This window comes from Protopterus annectens, chromosome 5.part0 (assembly GCF_019279795.1).
Source record: "Protopterus annectens isolate FY-2018-M chromosome 5.part0, PAN1.0, whole genome shotgun sequence".
Taxonomy (NCBI): domain Eukaryota; kingdom Metazoa; phylum Chordata; order Ceratodontiformes; family Protopteridae; genus Protopterus; species Protopterus annectens.
In genome coordinates, this window is record NC_056735.1 from 45166681 (window position 1) to 45187852 (window position 21172).

At 42.6% G+C, this 21172-nt stretch overlaps 1 protein-coding gene across 4 annotated transcripts in view; it reads right to left on the bottom strand.

Annotated features, from left to right (window-relative positions):
- The window catches only part of BCL9 (BCL9 transcription coactivator), a 1690791-nt gene that overhangs the window by 12982 nt on the left and 1656637 nt on the right, over window positions 1–21172 (bottom strand). The window lies entirely within an intron of this gene.

A 21172-nucleotide genomic window follows, 5' to 3' on the forward strand; every position in this document is an offset into this window, starting at 1 on the left:
TCTGGAAATAGAAAATAAATGTAACTAATGTGTAAATGGATGGGCAAAGGCAAAGCAGCCACAGCATCTATAGTAGCAGCCAGCACCGTGAAGAAAGTGGTAGCCGTGTGAAAAGCCCTGGTTGGAGGAGAGATGTTGTCTGGAGTTGTCTTGTCTTTCTCTGAGAGTAAAATAAATCTAATGCATTTATCCATTTGGAGATTGTCTGTTTTGAATTTGGCTTTTGTTCCTTCTGCCTGTTGCATATGCTACCAGTCAGGTGGACTTGGTCCTGTCCAGGTAGGTCCTGCAATTGTAGTAGTACATCCAAGGTGTGCAAGAGTCTTCCATGTAAGTACTGTTTGGTTGTGTTGGGGCTCTGGGGAGAATCTCCTTAGGGTGAAAGAAGGATTTGTACCAACTTAGCATAAAATGTAGGGCATAAATGTATGGACACTGGATTCACAGGAAGATCTGGTGGGGGATGCAACTGTGGTTAACTGCTGTTGATGCTGAAAGTTTGCAGAAGTGTTAATGCCAATATAGCAGGAAGCCCAGCCTCCAGTTGTAGTATTGCACTCTGCAGAAGGGTTCATTTTTTATTGTCAATCAAGAAGTCTGCTGTGGGTTTGGAGTCCTAAAGGCAGGGCATTTGTCTTTCGAGGTTCAACATTTTAGCTCCATGATCAGAAACTCCTGGAGCAGAGGATGAGAGGATGAGAGAAGACAGATCCTGAGCTCCCTGATGCTGAAGCGAGGCATGATATCTGGATGGAGGAAGAAATTTAATATCTGTGCCAGAGAGCTCATAGCACCTTTACGTTGGTGGTGTTGAGCCTCCAGGAGTCTTCTTTCTTTTTTTGGCTCCCAAATGGGATAATTTTCTGATTTTCGCATTTGCTCTTTTTCTTGTCTGTTTTCATTTTGCTGATTTTCCAGGATTATGTCTTTAACCCTTAATTTAAATTTATTTTAATTGCTGTTATGTAATGTTCCAGGCAGTTAGGAGTTTTGTGTTTTTAATGGGATGTGCAGTGTGTTGTAGTTGTTCTGTGCAATCAGGTATCGGGGGATGCTGTTCAGGTTTTATGCCCCGTGCAATGTCTACCAGTCTTGGGTTCTCAGGGTGATCTTTGCCAGAATGATCCGATCCTTTGCCTCCTCTGATCTGTCCAAAGCACCTTGTGCCACAAAGGAAGTGGTGGAAGTGGTGGCTGTGCGAAGTTTTCCAACTGAACCTTACTGAAAGTCTTCCCAAGCAGAAGGGGTAGGATGCTTGTGAATTTCTTGTGTTGGTGATTGAGTGGGGATGAACACCTTGAGTGAATCCATAAAAATTTGTGTGATGTGGTATTTTGAAAGTCTTGCCATGCATAATCCTATGTAGTATCTGTGGTAGTTCTGCTGAATATGTCTGCTAGAATGTTTTTTTTTACAGTTCTGCTTGTTGTTTGTAACTAAATGTTCAGAGCCAGGTTTCAGAAAAATGCCTCCCTGTAGAGCCACATCCCCCAGGCCAGCCCTGTTGTCTGTTAACTGGATATGCTGTGGTGTTTGTGGATTAAGTCTTGCGCTGTGGATTGGAACTGTGAGTCTCTTGGTTGGTGATTGTCCTTGGTGGATTGCGAATTTTTTGGCTTATGTAACCTTGATCACAGCATTTCAATTTACCGCTACGCTTGAGTCTTAGGCTTTTGTGGTGACTTGAGCTGGGGTTGAGGATTGTTTCGAGGTGGTTTCTTGTGCGTGCTGTCTTTAGAGGTCTGACTGCTGTGAATTGGGCTCGATGGTTTCTCTTGAGGTGGCAATCATGGTTTCCTGATTATTGAATTTTGCCTTCAGAGATGGCTTGCTGTAAATTCTTGTTTATAGGTTAGGCTTGTGTTATTGGTATGCAGTGTTTTATGAGGTGCTAGCTTAGGGACCCACAAAGGGATCATAGGAGGCACTGGCTTTGTGGTATCTTAGACTAAGAATTAGAGTTGCTTTGTTTTTGCATGCTTCCTGGCAGTTACTTGCAGAATCTTGCAGGTTCTTTATAGAATTGTGGTGTTTTTGATGTCTTTGCAAGCAGAGGTTTCTTTGCTGCTTGTTCCAGCCAGGTTTTTTTTGATGATTGAGCCTTGACTTTTTAGCTTGCAGCAGGTAAATGACTCTTTGCAAGTCTTCTGTTAGGCCTTGTTTAGGTCCCAGGGGCTTGTATAGCCTGTCCTTTCTATATAAATGTTCTAGGTTTGGGTCTAAATTGATCCCATGTAGTGAGCAATGAGCAATTCAGGCAGTTGGGCATTCGCGAGTCACCTGGGCTTAGTAAGTCTGCCAAAGGCAATGCTGAAATTGATAAAGCCTGATCCTGCAAGATTACTGATGCCAAAGGGGCAAATTGGTTTGTTGGGGACTGCCTGCAAATGAGAAGAGTGAAGTTTGAACTGCTTTCAAGACTCCTCAGAGAAGCTGTTGTAGGGTCCTTCTTAGAATTTGGTTTGAAGATGGGGATCATGAGTTTTCTGTCCTTAATAGGATAGGTTCAGGTTTTTGGTCTCCATTTTGGAATTTTTAGGTGGGTGTCCTTCACTTGTAAGGTCATCCTTTGGTTTTCCCATTTCATTTACCTTTCTGTCTGTCTTATTCTTAGAGTCTGCTTTCCAAGTTTGGAGCTCTAAGACAGCTTATAGTTGCTTAGTGGAGAGGAGGGCTTTTCCTGGGTAGCCTATGAATTGGGAACCTGTAACCTTGGTCTATAGTTTGCAAAAAGGGCAGTTTTTGTGATGCAAGGTTGCTTTCTTGAAAATTACATAGCTTTCTGATGCTAATGTCTTTTCTAGTTGTTCCTTTGTGTGCGCCTAAGGGTTTCAAGTCCAGTTGGGCTTGTTGTGTTTGTGCCTTGCCAATCATGCCTGCTGAGCCTGTTGTTGTGGTTTCACTGATTCAAAACTGCCCTGCCCCTGTGCTAGTTCCTCGCCTCAGAGAACTATTAAATTGACCTTGTTGTTGCTGCTAGATCCGGAAAGGACCACTTTTTGCCTGTTTTTCACAGTTTTGGAGGCCATTTATTTTACCTCTAACTGTGCCTGTACACCTTGAGCTCGAACCATGTTCAATTGTGTTTCAAATTTGTGAACCAAAAGCTTTGATGAGACATGCTTTGTACTCCAGCATGCTTTGGACCATGATCCCTGATTGCTCATGGTCTGTCTAAAAATTCAACTCAGCCTGCATGTGCTTTTAGGGGCTGATTTAAAGTGCTGTCCAGTGCCTGATAGCTGTTGTTTAAAGAATCCATACTACATTTAGTTTACTTATGCAATTATTGGATGAACATATTTTTAGGTTACTATTCTTCAGAGCAGTGATTTTGAGACAACTGGTCACATAAACTGGAAGCCCAAAATTTGTGAAAAAGGCCTATGATGTGGTAGCCCCTGTAGTAGCTTAAGTGCCTTTTTTACCCCTGAATTTATACCTACTCACCTTCTGCCTGGAGGACCTTTAGTAGCATGCTTTTGCAAAGGAAAAAAATCTACAGAGCCTGCTGAAAAGAAAGGACACTTCTATGAGCAGTGCCTTTAGTGTCCTTGGCAGGAGTCTAAGGTTTTAGAGGGAGCCGGAGGTAATGAATCAGGAGGAGGAAGCATCATTAAATGCATCATAGCTTACGTGATGCAAAGGGAGGTTCTGGAGGAGTGCTGTGTGTGGGGCATTCAATGAAGGGTTGGAAGTCTTTCTGGCTCAGGTACCCCCTTAGGCAAAATCTGTTGATGGGGGCTGGTCATGGGACTGTGAATTTCCAGAGGAAAAATTGAAGAGTGGAAGCTGCAGCAAAAATAGCCTGAAAGGAGAGGGTGAAGACATGGCTCAATGGCACTGTGGAGGGAGAAAGGTGCCCTGGAATTTTCTGGAGGTCTGCCTGTACCGGGCAGAAACAGGAGGCTAGGTTGGACTAGGCTGGAGTCCGAGGAGAGGGAAAGTTCGGGATGAGGCCTGTGCATGCTGGTTGCGGCTCAATAGATCCTCAGGTGGAGAAAGCATAAGTGAACTGGAAGTTGGGCCTGTGTGCTTTAATCGGTTGCGGTTGCGCTTGTGAAGCGGCCATTGCTTTTCCTTTTGGCAAAGGCCTTTTTCATATCGCGGGGAGGGAGAGCAGCTCCAGAACAGGGCAGAAATAGAGCATGGGACTAGGGCCTGATAGAAAAACCAACCGCAAAAGGTTGGATGAGAGAAGGCCGATTCTACAGGTTTTTTAGGAGGGGCCCTGGGCATGGGTAACAGCTGGGCTGAAGATCTGGGAAATCTTTCGCTGGTAGTTAGAGCAAACTTTGCTGCGTGTTTGTTTAATCGCTGAAAATCGGCTTGCTCGTAATGTTGAAAGTCCCTAAACGGCGCCTTAAAGTGGTACTTGTCGCTGTCGGTATCGGTCGGTAGCAGTCGGTTCGAGAGACCAGGCTCAATGTAAACAGCATCGCAGCAGCGCCGCCTATCTTCAGCGTTCTGCTGGCCGAGGAGGCTAGAGCAGCCGTAAACTGGTGTCTGGGCGCCGGCAATGGGTGGAGGAAATCTTTTGTGAGGGGACTTTTTATAAGTTTGAATTTGGATAAATTGGTATTCACTTTCTCTGACATGAGTTGAGGTAAGAAAGAGTCTCTGCTGACATCTGGTTGTGCTACTCTGCTTGATTTGGTGGGGTGGGAGGTAGGAAGTTACTTACAATCCCATCCCCCACCTTTCTGGGGGTGAATTCTCAGTCATGCATTCCTGTGCTCAATGATGCCGCTAGCTTACCTCCACCTACAAGCATCAGTATCATTACATCTGCATTCCATTTCATGTTACTCCCACCTTGAAAGCAGTAGGAGTCAGCAAACAAACTCTTCCCTTTAGGACCCCCATCAAGGGGTGTTTGAAACCATTGCACTGGTATTCTATCATACTTGTGGGTAATAAGAGGTCTAATATCCAGAGTCGAGAGTATATATGTTTGCCAAATCAATGTAACAGTGCTCTCGTTGCCAGTGAAGAGGGTGCTAAAAACTGGAGCCAGCTTAAACTTCCTAAACAGCATTTAGGAGTACTACTGTGGGATCTACCACAGGGTTCTCATACATGGTGCTTACAGGATTCTTCAACCCTATAAAACCCGCCAGATTTCTTAAGGATCAGTGGTGCGAATCAGGATTCACAGCTGTACTTTCACATGCATCATGGAACAAAGAGAGGGCTGGTGGTTTTGGCTCATCCATGTCCAGGAAATTCAAGTATCATCTTCGGGTCTCAGAGATCTTCTTGGAATACCACTTAAAGTATTCCTTCATACAAGTCAGTGTCTCGCCAAAAGCACCAACAAAGTCACATCCACATTTTATAGTACGTTGGTCCCCCTCTTAGCTGCAGTCTACCTCATTTCTCCAAAAAAAATAAATAAATAAAACTGCCCTGGATACCTTGTTGTTAGGTCTGCTTCTTGTTTAAAAAATTGTTCTGTTGCTGCAACACATGGGTTTGACAAACAATTTCTCGGATATTAAGGGTGGCTCGATAATGTATACTTTCATGCCAGATCTGTCCATTACTTTATTCTTCCCAGTAACAGGGACAGAGCTCGAATCTAGGAAAAGTCTGCATCCTCTTTGATAACTCTATATAAACAAATACTGGGTCCATCACAGGGTTCTTGAGTTAAGTGTAGGCCCTGCACCAGTAAAACTTATCGGACTTTTTTGGAGTATACGGCTGTGACTCCCAGCACTCACGTGACAAAAGGTACCTTTTTCTTTTCCCAATGGGTTTCATCTCCTAAGTGAATAGAGCTGGAGTTACAGCAAAGGAGGAGCAGCCCTTGTGTAATGTGTAATTTGTCCAGGTATTCCCCTGTAAACATTTACAGTCAAAGGCAAAGAAACCATAGCAGACATCTATGTAACAGGGGTCAACTATCCAGGCTTATGCTCAACCTTAGGCCTTTTATGAGTGGAAACAGAAGTTGTTTGCTTGGTATATTAAGCAATGACTTTCTTTTCTCTTGAAAGTCAATAAAATACAGGTATGTCTGTCTACTTCTTGCAGGGTAGGTGGGTGGTTGGTGGTTTGTGTTCGTCTATCTGTTTTTATGAGCAGACAGCTGTCCTTTGTGGACATCTGATAACATAAATAGAAAAAAAAGCATCCTAAGGTTCAGGTGCACATTAAAGTCCAAGATAAAAAATTCCAAACAGCACTCTTGATACCCAATTTAACTTGACTTATCAACAAAACAACAACTAGGTTCATCTCCCTGACTTTATCAAAAGGCAGTTAAGTACAACAGTTATCCAAATCCATTTTATACATATCCCTTGTAACATGATTAAAATTTCCATGTTATGTCACATGGAACTGAAGCAGAACATTTTGAAAGGGAAAAATGCACAACAAGAAAAAAACCCCAAAAAACAAAAGTTCTTATTTCCAACAGGAATCAAAATAGATTTTAAATTGCACATCACCACTGTAGTAAAATTTGATTCAGTCTGAATAGGAAGAGGAGGTCATTGCAGCTTTTATCTATTAGATGGAGAGGCAACAATTCACATTTCTTGACATTTTCATGGGCTCATAACTCCAATAGAATGTTCACAAACTTTTAAACCAGCACTAAAAACACATTACCTAACAAACCTCTCCTGCTACTGCACAACAATCAGGCCACCTTAAGCTGTCCCATCACAATTTAATCCTATGTTTCAATTGGTAAATACCTTGTTTAATTACTGCTGCCCTTTACTGCTTGATGTTTTGTGTAAAGCATACCTCTGATACCACAGCTAAACTCTCCTTTATAATGTAACATAATCTTGTATATTGCAATGCCAAGACTTAATATTGTTCTTTGTACTATACTGTTTGTGACTTATCTCTGCGTATATTTGTAACTATGATTTGGGCTTAATTTAGGCAGAGACTTTAGCTCTGATGGACCTATTGCATACTGTAATCTTGTTTTGTATTTGCCATTTTTGCTTCCAAATGTACTCAAACATGTTTTTTTTTTTTTTTTGTAAATGTCTATTTTCTATGTACTACTGTGGAGCTTTTCTCCCCGGGCCTTCGCTGAAAATGGGCCAATGACGCAGTGGACTTTCCCGGTTAATAAATAAATAAATAGTTCAAAGGTGGCTAACACTAGATTTAACTAAGCAGTTTACATTACAACTCCAATGACTTTCCCTTTTATTAAGTTTGCAGGTGCTAATACAAACCTACCCAACAAACCTATTCAGCAGTTCCCTCCAGGCTCAAGGACAACAAGAGGAGACAGCCCAGGGGAGAGTACGAGTCCTCCCATCCAATTATCTAGGTTTGCTTTGCAGGTGACAAGGGTGACAGGCTGCTTGACATGTAGCAGATGTTTGTTCCAGAGGTGAGGGATACATTGAGAGATGAATCATGCCAATCTATCTTATCTGTTGATGAATGTTTAGGTCCTTTAACCATGTACTTGAGGAAAATAAAGTTGTACAGTCAACTTACCTTAACTGTAGATACTTGAGAGTGGTTGGTGTTACAGTCATTACTTCAGGAAACCTACTGGAAGCTGAGATATGACATCCAAGTAGAATTTCAGAGCTCAGCAACCTTCCCTCATGGTTGGCTGATGTTAGCTTTTACCCTGGGCGCCTCCAAACATGTGATACCGTTCCTGGCATACATCTGTCCATCTCTGATTCTTGCTTGCCCCATGGAAGAAATGACTAGAAATTAACAATAATGCATCAGTATATCATGGGTAAGATCCCAGGGATTGGTCAATGCCCAATGCCTGAACCTTACCTCCTGGTAATCTTGAACAAAAACAGGAGGTGGGAGCAAAAGGGGGCTAAACAAAGTCAGGCAGTGCAGTGGAAAGGGAAGCTGCAACCACCTTCTCATATTAAAGGGGGTTACAAACAGGGAAACTGGGCAACAACAATGGTCACACTCAAACATCTACAATTATGGTAAGCCAATTACATAAACTGCATTTCGTTCATGATGTGGCTCACCACTGCAATCATTAGCTCGGAAGATGACCAAAGCTGGCCGTTCCCACAGAAGACGTGGTTCACATGGCCATAAGGTAGGAAAGCAACATGCCCTTTAGGTTTGCAGAGGTAAAACCTACTCAAGCCCTGGAGGTTAGGGTCGATCTGCAGTTTTCTGAGAGGGTACAGACAGATGACCAAGTAGCTGCTTCCAGGATATCTTCTGCACTAACCCCTTTTAGGTAGACAGTGGTAGCAGCCATGGCCCTGGTAGAATGGGATCATACTCTTTCCTGCAACTGTTTTTCATGCAGTTTAAAGCTGAAGTAAATGCAATGCGCTATCTACTTATAAATGCTCTGCTTAGAAATAAGCAAACCTTTCATGTTCTCTGCAAAAGCCACAAAGAGTTGTCCTGTCTTTGCAAATTCCTTTATTTGGTCCAGGTAATGTTTCTGTTGCCTGTGGACTTCCAGGTGTGCAGTTCTTTCATAACTAATTTGAGGAGAAGGGGAAAACACATCTACAATTAGGGCTACTTCTGTAACTGCTATGTACATAAAAGGAGATGGTATGCACAGTATCCTTGTCCCCTCTGTAAATCAAGTTAGGTTTCCTTATACATTAGGACTTGGAATTTAGACTCTCTTCTAAATGATGTAGCTTCATCAAGGTCAGGTTTCCATGACAACAATATCTCAGCAGACTCAGCTGCTTCAGAGTGTGCCACGGTTAATCTTTTCAGCCTGAAAGTCTGGCTTTAAGATGGAGCCATAGTCTGCCTAGGAGGCCTGAGGTGCAGGATGAAATTTAGAAAATGATCAGCTGAAGTCTAGATTCCAAGGGGGGAGATGTCTAAAGGCATACTGGCTGAGACTGCTGACAGGTGTACCTTTGCAAAAGTGCAGGCTAAGCCAGGGTTGTAAAACTTAGACAGACTGACTTCAGGGCAGTGGACACACACACTACTTTATAGTGCAGGTATGTCTTTTGGCACCAGAGGGAACATTTTTCTCACTTAGCTAGGTATGGATATTGTAACCTTCCTCCTGACTGCTCACGTCTCTTGAATACAGGTGGCCAGAGACAAGGAAAGCCATACTGTCCAAGCTGACACATTCAAAGCGGACAGGTTGGGTTGTACAAGGGACCCCTTAAGTCTACATGTTGAGGCAATATGAGAAGTTTCTCCCTTGTCAACTGTGGGCGGGGGGACAATGCTGCTTTGGCCACAAAGGTGTAAGCAGAACTTCTGGCTTCTCCTCCCTTATCTTCTGAATTACTCCAGGGAGAAAAGAAATGGGACAAAATGCAAACACACAGGCTTATCCAGTTTAGGAAGAAGGTCTTGTGAAGGTCTGGAGAAAAACTTACTGCTTGGAGAAGCAAAGAGATCCTATGTTTGGTGCCCCCCACCCAAAAAAAAAGTATTCACCAGACGTGCAAATACCTTTCTGTTGAGCTTTAAGTCACGTGGGTTTGTAGTGGTTCTGATGAACTTCTTTGTAACTGGACTGTCTAGTGATATGTGCACTACAGAAAGGAGCTAGCTGGGCTGCATTTCATCAGCTAGCAGGCTTGCATGGTTTGCTTACATGGTGGATATGAATGGCTCTTTATCATCACTGGTCAGGGACTGTGTCCTCATCATCCTGGTACTTAAGGATGTGGGTATGGTAACTGTGGGCCCTAAAGGCCATGGTTGTTGAGCCATACACCTCATTACCATATCTATCAAGTAATCTACTCTCCTCCTTATCCGTCTGAAGCCAATCTAGCTTTCTCTACAGGTTTCTGAACTATCATATACTTTACATGCATACAACACACTCCGCATGAAAAAAACTAAAGATGGCTGAATGTATTCTGGTCTTTATACGAAGTATGTAGACGCAGCCAAGGAATACGCGGAGCTCACTTTGGCCATGGAGGAAGGGTGCACAGTTCTGAAAGACTTGCTGGACAATAGATCTCATCTGTGGCAGAGTTCCCTGAAGTAATGACTGCAACACTGAAGATGATGATCAATTTGTTCTGTGAAGGAAAAGGCTGGCAAGGAGGACCAGGTCTTTCATGGCTCAAAATGTTGGACACAGATTACCATGAAGGAGTCCATGACAGAATGAGTACAGGAAGAGGGCTGATGGTTTACCCAAACAACTGACGATCATGAAGACGCTGATCATTTTAAAGAGGAATTTCTGAAGCCCACAAGTGGAGTAATATCCTGAAAAACAGGTTCATAGGTAAGTACTAGGCCAGCAGCCCTTGCAGGCCATTTTAAGAATAGTCAATTTCTCTTTATGTGATCAAATTAATCTATCTCATGTGGCTATAAATTGGCCTTACCCATCCCTTTAATGATAATTACATGTTACCCCCAATGCGAATAACTGGGATCATACCATAGATAATTTGAAGAGACCCATGCATGGGATAAAGCCTTTAGGAACTACCTATGTCCATAGTAGTACAGGGGGTAGTCCTGGGGTAAATTTTCTATTACTCATCCAAAGAGCCAAACTGCACTTGAAAATGGACAAGCATGAACTTTGTTAAATGTGGATGGGTAGTCTGTTCCACAGCAGTGGTATCCTCTGTGAAATATACCTGTACCTTCTAACTGTTCTGTTGATATTGCAGTTGATGTTGCAGAAAAGGTTTAGACTCCTAGACAGAGTTATTCTGATGCCATCTGACTTAATGATGTGCAGTAAATCCATCGGCAACGGGTAAGAGGATGCCTTGTATGCCAGTCACAGGTCACCTCTTAGCAGGCTGTAGAATACAGAGTATAGTGACAGGGCTTTGAGTCGGTCCATGTAGGACATGTTGTTCAGGCCTTGTACTCTTTTAGTAAGGTATCTCTGTGGGCATTCCAGTTGTTTCATGTATTGGGATAGAAACATGACAAAGGGCACACTATATTCAATGACTGGCCTAATAAGGGCTGAGTAGAGGGGGATACTGACAATCTTAGATCAAGACACAATTTCTCTGTTTATAAGATGTGCAATATAGAGGAACATTCTTACAACAGACACATTACAAACATACGTCAAAAGGGGCAGTAAATCCTACAATGGGTCTGATAAGAGACGACTAAAATGCAACTCAGACTCGATCTGCAGAAGATGCCTTTTGGAAATGAATTGAGCCAGATAGGACTTCTGAGCTACTACTGACACACAGTGGTTAAAACATAAGGTAATACCAACAAAAGCAACGAGATCCCTTACAGCAGTATCTTACTGGAAGGGTGTGCCACATATATAGTTTGATACGGAAAGGTTATAGTTCCTAAAATGAACTATCCTACATTTTTTGTACACTTAGTTTGAAACTGCTGTGTTTATCAACAATCATGAGAGTTTAACCCACACTGGAGCAACTGTGAGTTTGTGAAGGAATGACCAACACTCAATTTACAGTTGTCTGCAAACACCGATAAACATAGGCCAGGAGCGTTGGCTTGAAAGTCTGAGAAATATATACCACATTACAAAGGGTCCCAGCACTAACCAGTCATGGCAGACAACTGGTAATTTTTTGTTTGTTTTCAGAAGAAGCACCTGTAACTTTAATCAAATAAGTTTGGACAGGCAACCAATTACTACTGTACAATGTAAAGACTTAAAAGTTTGTCATAACAAATGAAAGGGAGCAGTGGCAAAGGCCTTGTCCAAGTTTAGGTATGCCATACGTGCAACTCATCTGCTATTCGCTGCTTTGTTGACCTGCAAAGATATTAATAAGGGTAAAGAAATAGTACCTTCCTTTGACGAGACAGGATTGCTGAGGTTTAAAGGTCGAGACTTTCCATTTCCATAGTAATTATAGGGTATGGCTGGGACTGTACTAATCTGTGGAATAACTGGGGGTGGAGTAAACTTTTCACTAAGTTTGTCAGCTATGAAACAAACTGCTTCATACTAGTTCCTTTGGGTTGGACAGGGCAGCATTACTGTGGGCTAGCTCACTAGCTCTTAAGCACTAGGTTCTAGTGCTTAACTTCCTGACTTACTTGAAAAATCTGCAGTTAGTTTTGGTTTCAAGGGTTATTTTAAGTTCACCTTCAAACCTGAGCTTCCTATTGGTACCTGTCCTTAACGTGGGTAGGATTGGACCGCTTGTGCAGAAAGTAATTAAGGTAATTTGCTACACAGTTTACTTATATGAGTGAGTACTCACGACAGTGGTATGTTTTCAAACTTCCCATTACATTTAGTGCAAACAGGAACTGCCTTATAAATGCAACTGCTTCAGTGGGACTAGATGTCAGAGGCATAGACTAAGCAAGGCTTTAGCAATGGGATCCATTACAGAAGTACAATAAATGAAGAAGGTTTTGTTTCTGAGAATTCCCTAAACACAGAGGCATCTGGAGTGGATGCACCAGCAGCTTTAACGGGTACGGTTACTAATTTATGGCCCAATTTAATGAGGGGAACTGATGCATGTAAAGGTATGTAAGAAGGGGCCCATATTTGTGAGGATAAGATCAAGGGTATCTGGGGCTCTTATCAGGATGGTTAACAATTTATACAGTTGAGTTAGCATTTATAATATCAATGAAGCGGTGGACATGTCATCCACTGGTGCTATAGGTCAGTTTACATTTAGGATTCCAGCTACGGCTTTAAGATGTCTATCACGGTCAGTAGCACATCGGGAGTGCCCCATAGCTACCTATGAAATAGTAATAATCATGTTTAGGGTCATTTGGACATCTAGGTGTTCAAATGTGGGATCCCAAAACATCAGTCATGAAGTGAGAGTACCCTTGACAAATACAAAGCACCCCTGCAACTGTCAGTAGGTCTGAAGTCATGATGCACACTAAACCCAGGAAGTGTGTGTGCTTTCATTATTTTGAAACCATGGCTCTGTAATTACACATATACAAATGACCAATTTTCAAAAGGTTTTGTTACTTTTACTAAGGTACTTGGCAGTGAATAGAGCCACCGTGATATGTTCTGAATTAGAGTTTACTAAGAATGAATGTACAGCAGACAGTTTCAACCTAAAAATGACACTACAGGGAAAGAAAAAGGTTTGGCCATAATGTGAAAACAGCAGCAAGACAGGTGCAGACCATCTTTGGAAAAACAGGGAAGCTTGTCAGCCATCTTGTCCCAAGCTGACACATACTGTTTTCCCCTAGAATTACACCAGCCACGTACCAATTATTAAAGCCAAAGTATGGCCTTATGATGCAGTCTGATTCTCTGCATCATTCTGGGTGATGGCAAAATACAACTCAAGACCAGTGTCTTTCTTGTCTTGCACACATGAATAGCAAGCTTATTCATACACCTCCTGCAAATTCCCTCTGGGTTAGTATCAGTAGTTCAACAAACAGCACACTCACCTCTAGTACCAGATCAACAGAGAGTTGTGGATTCCCACCCAAGGTAGGTGAAGTAATTTTCAATTACTGACACTGGAATGCAGTATAAGTGGGGGTGCTGCTCTCCTTCAGATGAGACATTAAACCGATACCCCCTCTGCCTCAGTTGGTGATAACTCAAGATAAAGTACAGTTGTGTACACTTACCATAAATGTAGATGTTCGAGTGTATTCACTGTTGCAGTCATTACATTTGGGTAACCTGCTGGCAGGTTGCCCTCAGTCAGCCTGAATATCAAAGTCTTGGGTCCTGCGTAGGTTGCTGTCTCCTCTTCCATGAGATCAGGTCGTCAGGGGTATAAAACATGCAGCCGACGCCATTTTCTTTAGTTTTTCTTGCCCCAGATGTCAGGTGCCCCCAAATGGGGAGCAAATATATATATATATATATATATATATATATATATATGTATAACTATATATAACAATGCAATTGTAACAACATAAACTTTACCTTCATCTAAAAGCAAATATACCACAAAGGCTGTAGAATATAGTGAAGGAAAGAGAAGTTCTAGAAAAAAGGGGGAAGGCGGGTGGGTAACCTGGACTGCAACAGTGAATACACTCGAACATCTACATTTATGGTAAGTGTACACAACTGTACTATGTTCTTCGTGTTTCACTGTTGCAGTCATTACATTTGGGTAGAATCCCAAAGCTATGGATGGGAGGCTGGAACTAAATAGCATTAGGAGCAGCTATAAGGCCCTGCAGAACTGCAGTGGCAAAGCCTGCCCTGGACTTAGAGAAGAGAGGCAAATGATAATGCTTTGTAAAGGTATGAACAGAGCTCCAAGTAGCAGCTTCTAGAATATCTTTGGTTGGCACCCCTCTGAGAAAAGTTGCTGAGGTAGATGCAGCCCTGGTGGAATGTGACCCGATTCCCTTGGGCACCGGTTTACCATGATGCAAATAGCAGAAACGAATGCAGTGACTTATCCACTTTGAAATAGTCTGCTTTGAAATAGCCTTTCCCTCTGATCCTGCAGCAAATTGCTCATATTTTCTTAGAGATTTGGTCCTGTTTAATTAGAATCTTAGTTGTCTGTGTACGTCCAAGGAATGCAGAATCCGCTCCCCTTGTTTTGCAGATTTGGGTAAAAAAGTTGGCAGGTGAATAGTTTGGTTAAGAGCCACTCTGGATACCACACCTTAGGCATAAAGGAAGGATTGGTCCTGAGGGACACCCTGTCTGGGTAAAATATAATAAAAGGCTCCACAGCCATGAGGGCCTGTAGTTCTGAAACCCTTCTTGCTGAAGTGATTGCCAGAAGGAAAGTTGTTTTCCAAGATAAAAACTTTACATCTGCAGTAGCTGCTGGTTCAAATGGAGGCAGGGTGAGCTTTTCTAATGCAAAATTGAGGTCCCATGCAGGAACTGGTGATCTTCTGGGAGGCCTTACATTTTTGGCCCCTCTAAGATACTGTTTTAGCAGAGGATGAGAAAAGATGGGAGGCTCTGGGTTGTAATGAGCCGAGATGGCAGAGGCATGGATTTTTATTGATGAAAAGGATAGGCCCTTGTCAAGCATCTCAGTCAAGTACTGTAAAATCTAAGGAATATTTGGCTTTGCTGTGTCAGTCCCTTGTGCTTGGTTCCAAGCACAGAATCTCTTCCATTTATCAGCGTAAGATTTTCTAGTACTAGGCCTTCTGTCTTCCAAAATGACATCCATCACAGATTTACTGAGAGGTGTTGTTTGAATAATTGCATGATCAGCCATGCTGCCAGGTTCAGAGCTTGGAGCTGACTGTGCAGAATTTGATTGTTCTGCTGAGACAGTAGATGAGGTATTTGAGTACCAAGGAGGGAGTTGAGTACCAAGGAGGGAGTTGAGACATATTCCTTAGAATTGGATACCAGTACTGGTGAGGCCAGTCCGGGGCAATTAGGATAATTTTTGGTTTTTCCTGTCTGACCTTTAGTAGGACCTTGGGAAGAAGAGGCAGAGGAGGAAAGGTGTAGACTGACAGGTTTTTCCAACTGAAGGATAGAGCATCCACTTTACATGCTTGTCTGTGATAAGTCCTTGTGCAGAATTTGTCCAGTTGATAATTCTGGGGGGAGGCAAATAGATCTACGTCTGGGCTCCCCCATTTCTCTGTTATGTTGAAGACTTGTGGATTCAGTTTCCACTCCTAAGGGTCCATAAGATTTCTGCTTAGGACGTCTGCCAGAGTATTTTGTTTTCCTGGCAGGAACTGAGCTTGAAGATGTACTTGTTAAGTCAAGGCTGTGTCCCACAATGCCATGGCTAGTCTGCAAAGGGGGTAGGAATGTGTACACCCCTGCTTGTTTATGTACCACATAACCATGGTGTTGTCCGTCTTTATCAGTAGTTGTCCTGGATGAAGTAAGTCCTTGAAGGCTGTCAGGGCATTCTGAACAGCTAACATCTCTTTCTGGTTGATATGTAGATGCATTTGTTTTGGACTCCATATGCCCTGAATGCATCTCCCCAGGGCCCCCCCAAGCATAGTCTGATGCGTCTGTAGTTAGGGTTTGGTTGGCAGGGGGTAGAGTGAAAGACCATCCCATGTTCTGGTGACATGTCTCTGCACACCAAAGAAACTCCTGTTGTAGGCAGGGAATGAGAGGAATCATTGTTTCAAGACTGTGACAATGTTGACTCCATAAACTTTTTAGATACCACTGTAATTTCCTCACATGCAGTATTGCATATGGAATTAGTAGAATGCAGGATGCCATGAACCCCAAAGCCTGCAGAATTTGTCTTGCAGATAACTGGGATTTTGTTGCCATCTGTTTGAAGTAAACAGTCAGTTGTCTTTGTTTGTCTGGCATAAGGTAAGCCATTTGGGCAGTTGTATTCAAGCTTGCACCCAGGAATGTAATCTTTTGAGAGGGTACCAGCTGTGATTTCTTTTCTTTTATTGTGTACCCTAGGCATGTTAGAAGCTTTTTTACAAATGCCAGATGTTGAAGAAGAATGTCCTTGTTTTCTGCTTGAATGAGACAGTCGTCCAAGTATGGATAGATTTGTATGCTTCTTTGTCTGCAAAATGCAATTACTGGTGCCAGGCACTTTGTAAAGACCCTGGGTGCAGTAGATAAGCCAAAGGGCGGTGCAGAGAATTGGTAATGCATAAAACCAGCCTTGAAGCGGAGGTATCTTCTGCACGATTCCCTTATTGGGATATGCAGGTATGGCTCAAGTCTGGAGTCACTAGCCAAGCATTCTTGCCCAGCATGGGCAGAAGCTGTTGCAAAGTCAGCATTTTGAATTTTGGAATGTCCAAGAATGTGTTCAAAATTGATAAATCCAGTACTGGACGCCAGGAATTGTCTTTTCTGGGTACCAAGAACAGTCTTGAGTAAAACCCTTGTCCTTTTCTAGTTCTGGCACTGGCTGAATAGCCCCCATATCCATGAGGGACGTAACCTGTTTCTGTGCCTCTGCCCACTGATTTTGTGGCAGATCTGGCCAACCATTTGGAATTGGCAAGGTATGGAAATGAAATCTGTATCCCTGGGATACTATGTTTAATACCCACTTGTCCTGGGTTATTAACTGCCAATTTTGAGCATGAAGTGCTAGTTTTCCCCCTAAGGGGGCTGCCAAAAGATAAGTGCTTGGTGATGGCAGAGGGAAGTCATTGAGACTGTTTACTGTAGGGTTGTGCTTTGTTTCCTCCAGATTTGGAGGTAGAGGCACCCCGTTGCTTTGACCTGTAAGAACCCTGTGATTGATATACAGAGCCTTTTGAGGGGCTGGATTTGCCTCGTGAGGCTCTGTCGGACACAGGAAAGGACCAATTTTTTGTAGGCCAGTGTCTACTGAATCTTGCTGGCTGCACTTGTAAGAATTCTTTTACAGTTTGCATAGACTTAGCTTTGTCTTCCATTTTCTTTAAAACCTCTTCTGCCCTATTACCAAACAGAGTATCATGCTGCAAAGGTGCATCCAACAATTTAGCTTTAACATGATCAGGCAAGATTTTGCTCCTTGAGCCAGGCATGCCTTCTAATCACAGATCCAGTAACTGCGGCCCTGCAGGAGGCCTCCAAGGAATCAAAACCACATTGCAAAGTATACTTTCCAACTTGGTCTGCTGCATGCAATAATTCCTGTAATTCTTTATTTTCTGCACATTCACAAATCAACATCATTTTCTGTTTCAATAATCCCATAACATGCTGTTGATATTTAAGCATATGAAACTGGCAGTTTAAGGCCCTAAATGCCAAGGTTGCAGACGTATAAACTTTCTTTCCCCATCTATCCAGCGCCCTGGAATCTCTATCAGAGGGGGCAGGATTCTTAGCTGTTGAGGCCTTTACACCTTTGGGACCCTGTGAGATAGTTTCAGGGTCAGCAGCAGGACTTTTGAATAAAAATTTGTGGGAGTCAGGAACCCTGTAATATCTGTCTGGCTTGTTAGGAGCCGGAGGTAGGGAATCTGGAGCCCTGCTTGATTCCGAAAACACATCATCAACAATGTCTAATACAGGAGGTATGGCCAAAGGCCTATGCTGAGGGAGAAGAAGGAAATCCCTAAGCCTCTTTTTTGATTCTGAGAAATCTTGACTCTCCCAATGAAAATGTTCCCTCAAAGTATGCAAGGTTTCTCCAAAAGAATAATCTTCAGGAGGAGATGCAGATGGGATGGATTCCGCTGAATCTGAATCCTCATAGGGTGGTATAGAAAATTCCTGATCAGAAGAAGAATCAGAAGAAATAGAAATCTGATCTGAAGATTCATAATCAGTGTCTTGCCTAGGCCTCTTATCAGTGGTGGTGGTGGTGGTGGGGGGGGTTGGGAACCGCTGATCAAGGTAATTAAGTCTTCAGCCATTTTGATCATCTGTTTTTTGGACATAGAGGCCTGAGCACATGGCTCATATGTCGTTTTTTAGCCTTAGAAGTTGCTTTTGTCTTTGTTTTTGAAGCTGGCGTCGGTTTTATATAGAAATGCTGAGCCCTGAAAACACCCTCAGAAGCCGGTGCCTGCTCAGCGGCTCCGGACCCATCCGAGGGAGAGACATCCACGGGTACAATACTTTGAGAATCTTGCGGCATGCCGAACTCCACATGGGTCTCGGTAGAGGCCTGCAACTCGAAAGTAGAGTGTATCAGGGGCTGCGAAAGCGCCTCACTGAGTACCGGCAACTCGGTGACTGGTTTAGGAGAAGCTTTGTCGTTGGTTTTGGACCTCGACGGTTTGTCTCTGTCCTTTTCTTTGTTTTTTTATGAACTCCGGTAGTCGGATTGCTATATCGACAACATTTTCAGGGTAATTAATTCTGTTTCCAAAATATTTTGAAGCAAAGATATACCGACGCTTAATAGTGCGTTGGTTAAATCTAGCACAAAACCGACAGCAAGGCATGTTATGATCTGGGCCTAGACAAGGAATACAGTACAAATGGAAATCCTTATAAGGTATTTGCTTCCCACAAGTAATGCAATTATTAACTTTTACTGACATCGGTATGGAGCAAGAAAAAGTTTCCCCAACGGGGTACTTAGCTTTAACTGAAGACTTCGGTTCTGAAACTCGAATGCAAAAATTTCAGGATTTGGCCGACCGGCACTTGTGAACTGCTTCTGCTTCGGGCACCGCGCGGCAAGAAAGACTGAAGAAAATGGCATCGGCTGCATGTCTTATACCCCTGATGACCTGACGTCATGGAAGAGGAGACGTCAACCGACGCAGGACCCAAGACTTTGATATTCAGGCCGACTGAGGGCAACCTGCCAGCAGATTACCCAAATGTAATGACTGCAACAGTGAAACACGAAGAACATCTGAAAAGATTCCACTGCAGTTCGAAAATGACAGGGGAATTTCCCCATTGTACTGACCAAGTTTCCTATACTCAGTATAAATCTCCCCTGAAAAGAGGCTACTAGCCTAGTATGCCTAACCTGGTCAATAAAGGATAAATAAAACAAAATCTCAGGTCAAATCACCCACACATGGGCCACTTCTGGGTAATAATTACGTCTATCAGGATGGGAGGGGGAGATCAAAGACCCCATTAGGTTCTGGATCCCGAGTTTGGAAAGACAGCAAACAGTTGCTCTACTTTTATCCAGCTAAGTGAGGGTGATGTCGGTCTATCTGACAACAGAGGCACCTAATACTAAAATATTACAATGGGTAGATGCAGACTCATTGGACCTTTGAGCTCGGAGTTTATGCCCATGACTCTTACTGGTTCTTAGATTATCTAAACCACCCCCTCTAACTTTGAATACTCTTGTCTATTTCAATGAATGAGAAGCACAACTTAACATTTTTCAGTTAGACTCCTAAAAAGGTAACTTATTAGTCTCTTAATCTCATTAGTAAATTGTATAACACAAGTCTTTGCCTGTTTTTTCACCTATCAAGGTTTATATTCGTGCACACTACCAGATAAACAACATTTTTAGTTTGGCAACTGATCCTAGACATATTACCTGCTTTTCAAAACTTTGTCTAAGTTACTTGCAGACAAAGTGCCCACTTGTGCGGCTACCCTTAACCACAGGCCTAATTATACTCTTACCAATATCAGACTAGTGTAGCACTATCAACTTTTGTGTTTGCATTCCTAAAACTGAATGTACTTTCACCAACTGCCCGCTTTACCCCTCATATGATAATGTCCTTTCTTAGACATTCCTTTATAAACTGAACATCAGAAGGGACAGTGATAAAGCTAACCCTTAAATGATGTGTCTTGATGTCCTGAAAACTGCTTTTCTAAAAATTCCCTCCTATCATGTGATGAAGTAACAGATGTCCTGTTCTACATTCATTTCTTAGGAACCCCTTCTGAATAAAGTACATCTTTCTACCAGTTAGATTCTGAAATGCTGATATAACTGTATCATAGCCTTAAATTGTGATTTAAGTATATTACAAGCCAAATACTTTGGATGGTATTGTGTTGAATGACTGTACAGAACGCACCATTCTGCTACACTACTGTGTATATTTAAGTATGGACAAGCTTTGTCACTTATTTGTGCCTCAAAAGAAAAAGATACATGGCAGTTTGTAAAACAATACAAATCCTCTTTCCAGTTTTGCAAATCACTCTTCCACAGAAGCAATGCCAAGTAAAAAAATGATGCAATTAAGATGAGATAAGCTCTTCAGCCAGCTTCAGATGCCTGTCTGTCTTGAGATACAACTACCTCACTAACTGCCTCAAAAGGAGCCGCATGTGCAATAGGTCACCCTGGACTATGGCAAAAGCACCCAAGCCTCAACAGAAACGAATAACTCAGGGCTCTGTGGGACTGGACTGGTCAACAGTCTCAGGCACGCAACCTGTGAGCTCTGAATCGAGACCATTTCAGACTTTCCATCTTGTGAAGTTTTGCGTATTCCTTAAGACTCTTCGTGGATTTAAAACAGGATATCATACTACTGGATGGCTCACCTACCAGGGAACTGGCGGGTGTCCCTTGGGTCTCAGGAACCCATTTACTGTGCTCTGCAAAGGCTACAAATTGTGTTTGTTAAAGGCTTAGCAATGCTCATGACCAGTCACATAATGTTTACCTAAATGGAGCAGACAATCCAAAAGTGGTAATCTTTTATACAGAATCTGTCTTCTGGGACATCATTAGCCACCCATCAAAAAAATGTAGTGGCTAGATGCACAGCACAAAAATCACAGCCTCGCCTTATAATTAACAGTGTTCGTATGTCTTACAAAAACAACACAATCAGCTACTCTGCATTTCTTACTGTATATTAACTGCCTAATTAAGAACTCTTGTCAGTGCAGCCAACGTCTTCCTGTGACAGATATACTCATATG